We start from the raw sequence: 8,887 nt of genomic DNA on the forward strand, positions 1-8,887 counted from the left end.
AAGAAGAAATTGGATTAGTCGGAAAGAATACATGAAAGAACTGAATTACTGCATGAAAAAGCTAAGTAGCCTCGACTATAACAAGAAATTTTCGCCAATATACTCGAGAAATAAATTTTCCATGCCAAAATAATGTATTTTTGGTGAGGGAAAATAATAGAAAGATCAAATACATGAAATAGTCCAAGCGTATGCAAATATTTTGATGAGTCTTCGAAAAATCTTCAAATTTTATTTTAACACATTGTTCTGCTTTTAAACATTAATTAAATAATAAAATCTATTACATACTAAACAAATATACCATTGCTAATACCATTTATAACAATTTTCGATTGAAGAGATAGTATTTAATTATTGACTGCTGATGGAAAACCATTTTTCACCTTAAGAAAACAATTTTACCATCAAATTTTGATTGAAAAATAAAATTTTTACCGTGTATTATAACACAAGATTTATGGGAATATTTAAATTGCAATGTTCTAAAAATTGGTGTAACATAAATGAATACCGAAGACGAGAATCCTACGCAACGCCGCAGTCAATGTAAATACCGATTTCTATCTTCTATACCTTGCAAATTAACATCCTCACATTCGACTAGCTACGATATTTTGAAAATATACATTGAAATAATCAGTATAAAGTTTTATCACAGATATTACGCAAAGTAATTTACAGGGGAAGTTGAAACAAGTCAAACGAGAGTTATTGTAAGAGGGCATATGTGTTGGTATGCAACCCTCCATGCACCCGTGTCATGATATCGACGTATTCTTAGGATAACACCATAGCTCAACCGGATTAGCCCGATGACGGCCTTCCACGTCACCGTGGGAATAATGAGGCACCTGCCGGTTTGAGGAAGCTAATGAAAGCGATTGGAATGAGCAATTAAAAACTTGCTATTTTTCGCACATCTAATACGGTGGCGCCAAAATTTCATGACGACTTTGGTACTTGAAACCAGAGATAAACACGATTATAGGTACTTTGAGGTGAAACATAATGATCATTGTTAGCCATTCGAATCAAATGAAAGAGGCTGCATTGAGATGGTAGCGAAATAAAAGAGCAAACATTCTTTCGCAACTACGATTTCTCTCCGCGGGAAGCAAGGCGAGGACAAGCATTGACAGAGGAGGACACGTAGTTGCCACATTCTTCACGCCCGATAGGATATGATTGAGTGTGAATCTTTTGACACAAACTTCAATTGTATGCAAGGGACTGTGAGATGTCAGTAAAGATTCAGAGTTATAATTTTAAAAATGGATCATTAATTGTGATGAAAGTTGATAGATTATGTTCTTTTCTCTATCGACGCACAGGAAAATCAAAAACGCTGTACAAAAGTGGATATTTTAACAATTTTTATGTCAGAATGAAGAATTTAATAAATTCCGTTAATTTTTTTGCAAAACCTTGAAAAAAGCCCTCTATACATTGTCCTTATTAGCATAAAATTAGTGAAGTGAATCATAATTTTGCAAGGTGGTGCGAAATATTTTTTGAAGAGTCGCTTTAATAAAATTTTACAAATCTTTCGCGCAAAGCCGTGGGGAAATTCTGCGTATATATGTAACTTCATTCATTAAATCAGTTTTACAATCATCCAGTCGAGTCTAATTCTATCCTAATTTAAAATCTTTCAGCAAAATCTAATGCTCTCACAATTTTATCAGCTCAAATGCATAGACACGGAGGATTGGCACTTCATGTGACGGTTTATGAATATTTTACGTCAAATTTTGAGATTAATCAAGGGCGGCGCACCGCGCGGCACAAAACGAATGTGTTTAATGAAATTATTTTCGAGGAATTATCGCATTGAGTTTATTTCCTGCAGTGGTTTCTATGGACCTTGCCCACCCAATAGTGCGTGATCGCTTTCTCGACTCATTTCATTTGGGGGATTCCTCAGATTGAAATTTAATTTCATACGTGAAAAATAGGAACCCTTGGTCGTTTGCAGTAGGTAATTTTTTTTAAATACGTGCAGAAGATGAATTGATACGTTCCGTGATTTTCACAAATATTAATGGCATGCAAGTTAAATAAAAGTATCTTTAGCAATCAATGATAGAAAAACGTTTTTTTTTTTCTTCATTTCATTGGTTGAAACGAGACCAAATTCAACCTGAAGTTATCTCTGCGAAGTTACTATCTTTATGAATGACAATTTAAACCAATTTTCTCCATAAATTTATTGCATTCGTATTGGTAACAGTTTCAGGATAGTGCGCTTGCACAGATTTTCTATCAAATATCCATGAATTCAAACGCCTCACCAACAAAAAAAGGCACCATACATTTTTTGTGATTTTCATTAAAAATAAGTTTGAAAAATCAATCTGATCCCATAGAAATCCTTTATCTACGAACACTTAGGACTGAGTTCTAATACCAAGTGCTAACTTGAATGAGGACGTTCAAATAGTAAGGGATTTTGTGTAACCATTCGACTTGGTCCAATATTCCAATAAAAAATCTCAAGTGCAGAATACACTCTCCTCCATTTCTAGGTTACCAGCCTTTTTGCATTTGATCAATCAATTGGTGGGGTTGGAAATGATACCACGAGGTGTCAAGTCGTGCGCGCCGCCAAGAAAAAAACTAAACCTCGCTCCCGTTAACTCCTCCGGTTTCAGTCATCAAAGTAAAGCAAATTGAGATCGAGGCTTCATTTAACAAAGAGAGTTACGAGGCAACAACCTTTCCAAATGGAAGGACCAACATGATATTCAAAGACACTTTTCAGAAAAGAGGTAGATAGTTGAGAAAATTAGGGTGGTCACTCAAATATGACAATATAACAGGGTGGTTTCCTATTATTTTTTTAGTGCTTAAATCGAAAGATTTTTACTCCTGGAGTACGTATTTCACGCTTTTAGATTTTTAAATGACGATATCTATTTTTCGCGATTAAATGAAAAGTGAAAATTTTCAAGCGCGCGAAAACGCGACGGCTAAGTATGAATGCCGGGAAAACTTCGTGTGACGTCGTTCTGGTTCCCGCTGCCGCAAGTGAGGTGACCTTGGGGCGAAGCTCTGAGCGCTGATACGACGTAGGATGCTAGCAGGTAGCAGAGTACCATGCTAGCTGGTAGCGCTTGGCTTAAATAAGGATTATTAATACCTTATCAAACGAAGAAAACTTTCCGACCTTAGCCAGTTTTAATAGGTGATTATTAAGACATGTTTCCCTGAGCTCTGTGCCTCATGCATGCATTGGTGACCTCAGACGATGTAAAACTCCTTTCCTCTCGTGTAGAAACTAGGTCCCTGTGACGTCACGTGGAGTGGCATCGCATGGGCGCCAATCTGGCCTTTCTCAAATGAGGATAAAATTGACCCTTGCCATTCGTCAAAACCGGTATTTATATAACAAAATAATTTGTATATTATGAATACACTAATGGTGGGTAACGAATCGCAATCAATGCCTTTCGTTTTCTTTGATGAATGAAACTACCCAATTTCTTGGCTTTTTCCACACCATTTATGATATTTTCCTGAATATTTGACAACATACATTTCAAGGAAGATTCATCGTAACAGGCTATCAAAATAAGGTTATGAGGAATAAATTAATAACTCAAAATAAGTAGTGTAAAATAAGGATTTAAAAATGAATTTAAAAAGAAAAGAGCATCACTTAAAGAGATGACGAGAATAGGATGCTCAAATATCGACGACATAATTATGATTATGACGAAGAGTATAAATCACCATTTGAATTTTCCAGTAAAGATAATTTTTTCAGATTTTTTTCCATGTTCTCTGGCAGTCCATTACTTTCGAGAGACAAAGAAAATACATTGAAATCCAGCTGAGATACTATTTTTAACATTTTCTTCATAATTTCCACGAAATTGAGTAAAGTTCACAAGACAGCTATGCATCCGACCGCGAAATAAGTTCGGCTTCGACCGAAGTATGCGCGACAGATAGAGACAAACCATTTTAAAAATTGAATATTGCGAAACAATAGTAGACAAATATTTCCGAAGTTTCCCGCTGCCATGCTCACGCACCTACTCGAAGGAGTTTCAGGGGGACGCTTGATATGGTTTTACTCTTTAGATCCGACGGCACGTCTCTCTTCTCACCGAGAGTTTGCCAGCTACCCGGGCCAAAGACGAGTAAATAATCCAAACTCCTCGTCTTATTTCACATGCGAAGGTATCACACGGTATGAGGGTCGACCGTATTAAGTCCGCTTGCACGCAACTACGAATCAGACTGAAGAATCAGTGGCGGCACTGAACGCATAAATAAGACGAAGCGACTCTAATCTCAATTTTAATAAACACTATCTTTCACTGCCATCAGATATAACTCAGTAACAGCAGCGGAGCCACCGTTTAGTTCACATCTAGTCACTCCATGTAAAAATTGTAACTGTTACCAGCGAATTTTAAGTATACCGGGACTAGCCACGGTGATAACTTTTACGGAAGTCACCCGCAATGCACAATTGTGCGAAAATAATAAAGCATAAAAACAGTAACCATAAGATAATCTTGCATTATCACCTTGAAATTTCAAAAAAATCTCTTGAACGGTTACTGTAACTATACTACTAGTAACTTACCCATTTTTGAGGGATATTATTTTACAAGGTGCTGTAACCGGTAAGGCTTTTATTGCTAAAACCATTTGGAAAATATAGAACTTTTTTGGCGACCAAAGTATAATGCAGCATCAGTTTTGCAAAAGTACGGGTCCAATTCTCCGCAGTGACAACGATTTTTTCACATTTAGGTACCTATATCAAACCCCTTGATCTGAACCTTGAGTAGCATGGCACCAGTGGCGCCGACTCCATGGGGCTTGAGGGGGCCCGAGCCCCCTCAAAAATTCGTTATGGGTGTGAGGAAAAATGTGTCAGGCTTGTCGATTTTCCCCTGAGTGTCTAGATATCGAGATTGTAGTTATAAGGGTTATAATGTTGATCATACGACTCTTCTAAAATGCATAAAAAACTTAAAACTCACTACATATGAAATTTTCCGGGGAAAGATCCCCAGTTTGGGCCCCCCCAATATTTTTTGTAAGTCGGCGTCCCTGCATGGCACCTCATGTGCAACATTTCATTCCTCAAAATAGCCCATTATTCATTAATTTTACTCTATCTACATTTTTTGCGGAATAAATCAACCACCCCTGTTATCTTTTCGGCTTCAGAACAAGTTACAAGGCCAGTAAGCGTTCAGTATCGACGCAGGCATTTGTCACGCATTAGTTCGTTGAAATGGTTTACAGGCACAGAGAAATGCACATTTTGATTCCCTATTATATATCAAACAAATAATTCAAGGCCATTATCTCAAAAAGAACCAAGTTCCGTAAAAACTCAGCCTATTCATGAGCCCAAAAGGCTTTTAAAAATTCAGGCCGTTATCTCCGCAGAGATATTGAACATGAAACCTAAATTATAGTAGAAATGGACAGTTTTTTAATAATGCTTAATACCACTGCGTTCCACAAAGTATTGCAAGATTGTTTCGCCTTGATTCCGATGGACGCCATTAAATACGTTGGAACCGCAAGAAGCGAATAGTGCTCCAAAAATGTAGTACTGAAACTCCATTCAACTTCACGAATGAGCGATTACGAACCAAAAATTCAGTTGAATTTAGTTTACCGATCGCGGAAAAGCCAGTGTTATTCTTTCGAAGCACTACCCGACCACTAGAGTTTTCGATACTGAGCTCAAATTAGCGATAATGAAAAACATTTAACACGCAAACACAAAATGTCCCCAAACTCGTCTACAAGGGTGAACATTGGTCGTCCTCACCGGATTGGGCGTGATTACGTCATTAATTAACGTCTCTTTTAACCGCTGTCGCTCTTTTAGAATAACCTGCAGGGGAAACCCAAACACCAGCACGCCTTATGAGATCTGCGAGATCTACATCGCAATTTTTTTGTATCTGAAGGCCAACCTCGGCGCAGTCCTGAAAGATTGCACGTATAAAAGTGAGAGGTGTTCCGACACATGACTCACGGGGTTCTCGACCCATTCAATACCCACCGGGCACAGTTTATCATCGTTCCACACCAAAAGAATGATACTTGTAAATGCGATGGTATGATCTTGTAACAATAAATTTAGCAATCTTATTGTAGCTTATTTAATGAATTAATTCCTTAAAATCGATCATCTTTCACATCTTATCAATTAAATTCAACCATTGATATAAAGTATGCTACGGAAAAATAATTATGAAATAATATACTGGTATGCAGCAGAGTATAATATCATTAATTAGGTGCATAATTTTAAAACCTTTACACAATGAACTTTCAAAGACGAGGCAAGAAAATATGGCTTATATGGGATAGCCTTTTTCTACGACTGTTCGTAAAATTTTAAATTGATTGCAGGACCAAAAGATTAATCATATATTGTGAATAAAGGGAAATTGAACTCTACAGGCTCTCAGCAATACAAAACGAGTCTCCAATGGTCGTAAAATTTGGCTCCACATGTCAAATTAAAACACTATCCTACTTGAATAACCCTCCTGTGGTAGTTTACGGGAGTGACGCTTATGCTTTCTCGCCAGGGACTGCCAAAGCTGCAGACACACCACCCGAATGAAACCTTAGCAAGGCTGTAGAGACCTCGGTAACCTTGGGTTGTAACCTGGGAGCCTTCGTGGGGCAGATGGGACCCCACTGAGGATGCAGGTTTATTACCATAAATACAACACCTGTGATCCTTTGCAGAGCTAATTGGGAGCCAGCTAAAGATGGCAAGTATTCACACAATCACACTCACAATCACTAAAAACAGTCACTCGCACAAATTCCAGGGGAACCACTCAAAAAGAGCGTCAAAGAGACACTAACACAAAGGAACAAGGGTGAGCATCGGATACCCATATTTTGATCACAAAGTGCTCCTCTTCAGCGAGCTGAAGAGAAATAATCACTAGCAAAATGAGGTTTTAAGTTGACTTTGTTAATGAAGCACATCTTTAAACATAGTGATAGGCACTGATACTCTTAAAATTGATTCAACATGTGACAGATTTTGCTTAAAAATTTGTCCTACAGAACACATAAATATCATTGATTGAGGGTCTACTGAACTTAGTTCCTCAACCCAATCTCCTTAACCTAAGAGCTTGGGGAGGTCAGAAATTTGGGATAGACAAATTCGTTCACCCCAAGTAAGGATTGCTTAAGGAATCTGGGTCAGATGCAGGGCTGACCTAGTGGACCCTCTTAAGTCACTCTTCCCACTAAGCTATCTAATACTTTAAAAAGAATGTAATGCTTTGATGCAATATTATTTGAGGTGGTGGTGATGGTAAAACACGCAAGATTATTAAAATAAAATGACCTGAAAGACATGAAAGAGGAAAAGAACTTACCTTTATGTTGATATCTTCCAAGAATCATCTCCACCATCACAACACCAATCATAAATAACGTGAAAAGGAACTTATAGAAAACTTTAAGAAGCATTAAAAAGCAATAAATAGAAAAAAAACTTGAGATCTCAACAGACGATTTCCCAGCAAATCTCTAGGGCAAAACATAAGATGTGAAACAGGCAATAATAGCTGAACTCCACAAGAGGCATCTCCTTCACTAAAATTACAATTGGAAATAAAAGTGACTCCTTCACTTACTTGTCAGTTTATATCCGTGCTGAAGAGGTTGATGAAGAGTCTTCACTTGTTCATAATGCAAGAAATAAGTGGCCACACTGATATCCCTTTTCTTTCAAACTGACTTCTAAAAGTCTCACTCAAACATTTTACGCTTTTATCACTGTCCTACATCAACCAAACATCATTAGGGAATCCTAAAGAGAAAACATTTGTATTCACATTTATAAACTGCATTTTGTAATATTTGAGTTTTCTACATCTATTTCATTTGTGACCTCTTGGAATTAATAAAATTTATTATTATTACAATTACGTAAAACCTCTTTGTGTCGTAATAGAGGGGACCAAAATTTGGGCAATTTGATGTATGGAGGTTCACTATAGAGAGGTTTTAGTGATAGGCACCATTTTTTCATATCTTTCGGAAATGAAAGGCACTACCGTCTTTTAAACCATTGTATTTGTGTTTAAACAAACATACATGCATTAGTGAATATATATTTATTAATAACAGAAAGCGAGGGCTATCTCGTAATTTTTATTATGATCTGAGAGGAAACGATGTGATCTCTTATAAATCAACAGTCACTTAAAAAGATTTGGATATGTAGTTGGATACCTTTTTTTCTTATTCACTGTTAGGTATGCTCTCATGTGGAACAAGATGGCGGTAACTAATGGTTCACGTGAAAATTAAAGCACATTAAAGGTGTATAAGAAAAAAAATAACAGTGAAACATTTATAGCTGAAAATGTCATTCCATGTACGTAATTGCTGCTGCATTAATGGTCTCTAGTTGTTTGGTGCGATTTGCAGAGGTAGTTAGGCCATCTCAGGGGTGTCTCCTTGGTATGATAAGTGGAGGTTTTATGAGATAAAGAGGTTCACTTCACAGAGGTTTGCCTATAAATTTACATGTAAATCTGATGGGACCGTAGGGGTGGTATGAAGTATGGAGGTTTACGATGTAAAAAGGTTTTACTATATAGAGGTTTTACTGCAACAAGGAATACTTAAAGTAAAGCAAAACTAATGCTGTCATAAAATTAACCATAATTCCTTACTTTGGTTAGTTAAATATTTCTGTGGCACTTTGGTAGTAAGCAATACCTCTCAGCCTTAATACATCTGAAATCAGCTTTCAGGTATACTGAAATTATTTTAAAACGTAACTTGTTGGAATGGAGAGAAAATGCATTAGAGAGCCACCTCAATGGTTACATTTTTCCCAACTTTGAAAGGAATTATG

This window comes from Ischnura elegans, chromosome 11 (genome assembly GCF_921293095.1).
Source record: "Ischnura elegans chromosome 11, ioIscEleg1.1, whole genome shotgun sequence".
NCBI lineage: Eukaryota > Metazoa > Arthropoda > Insecta > Odonata > Coenagrionidae > Ischnura > Ischnura elegans.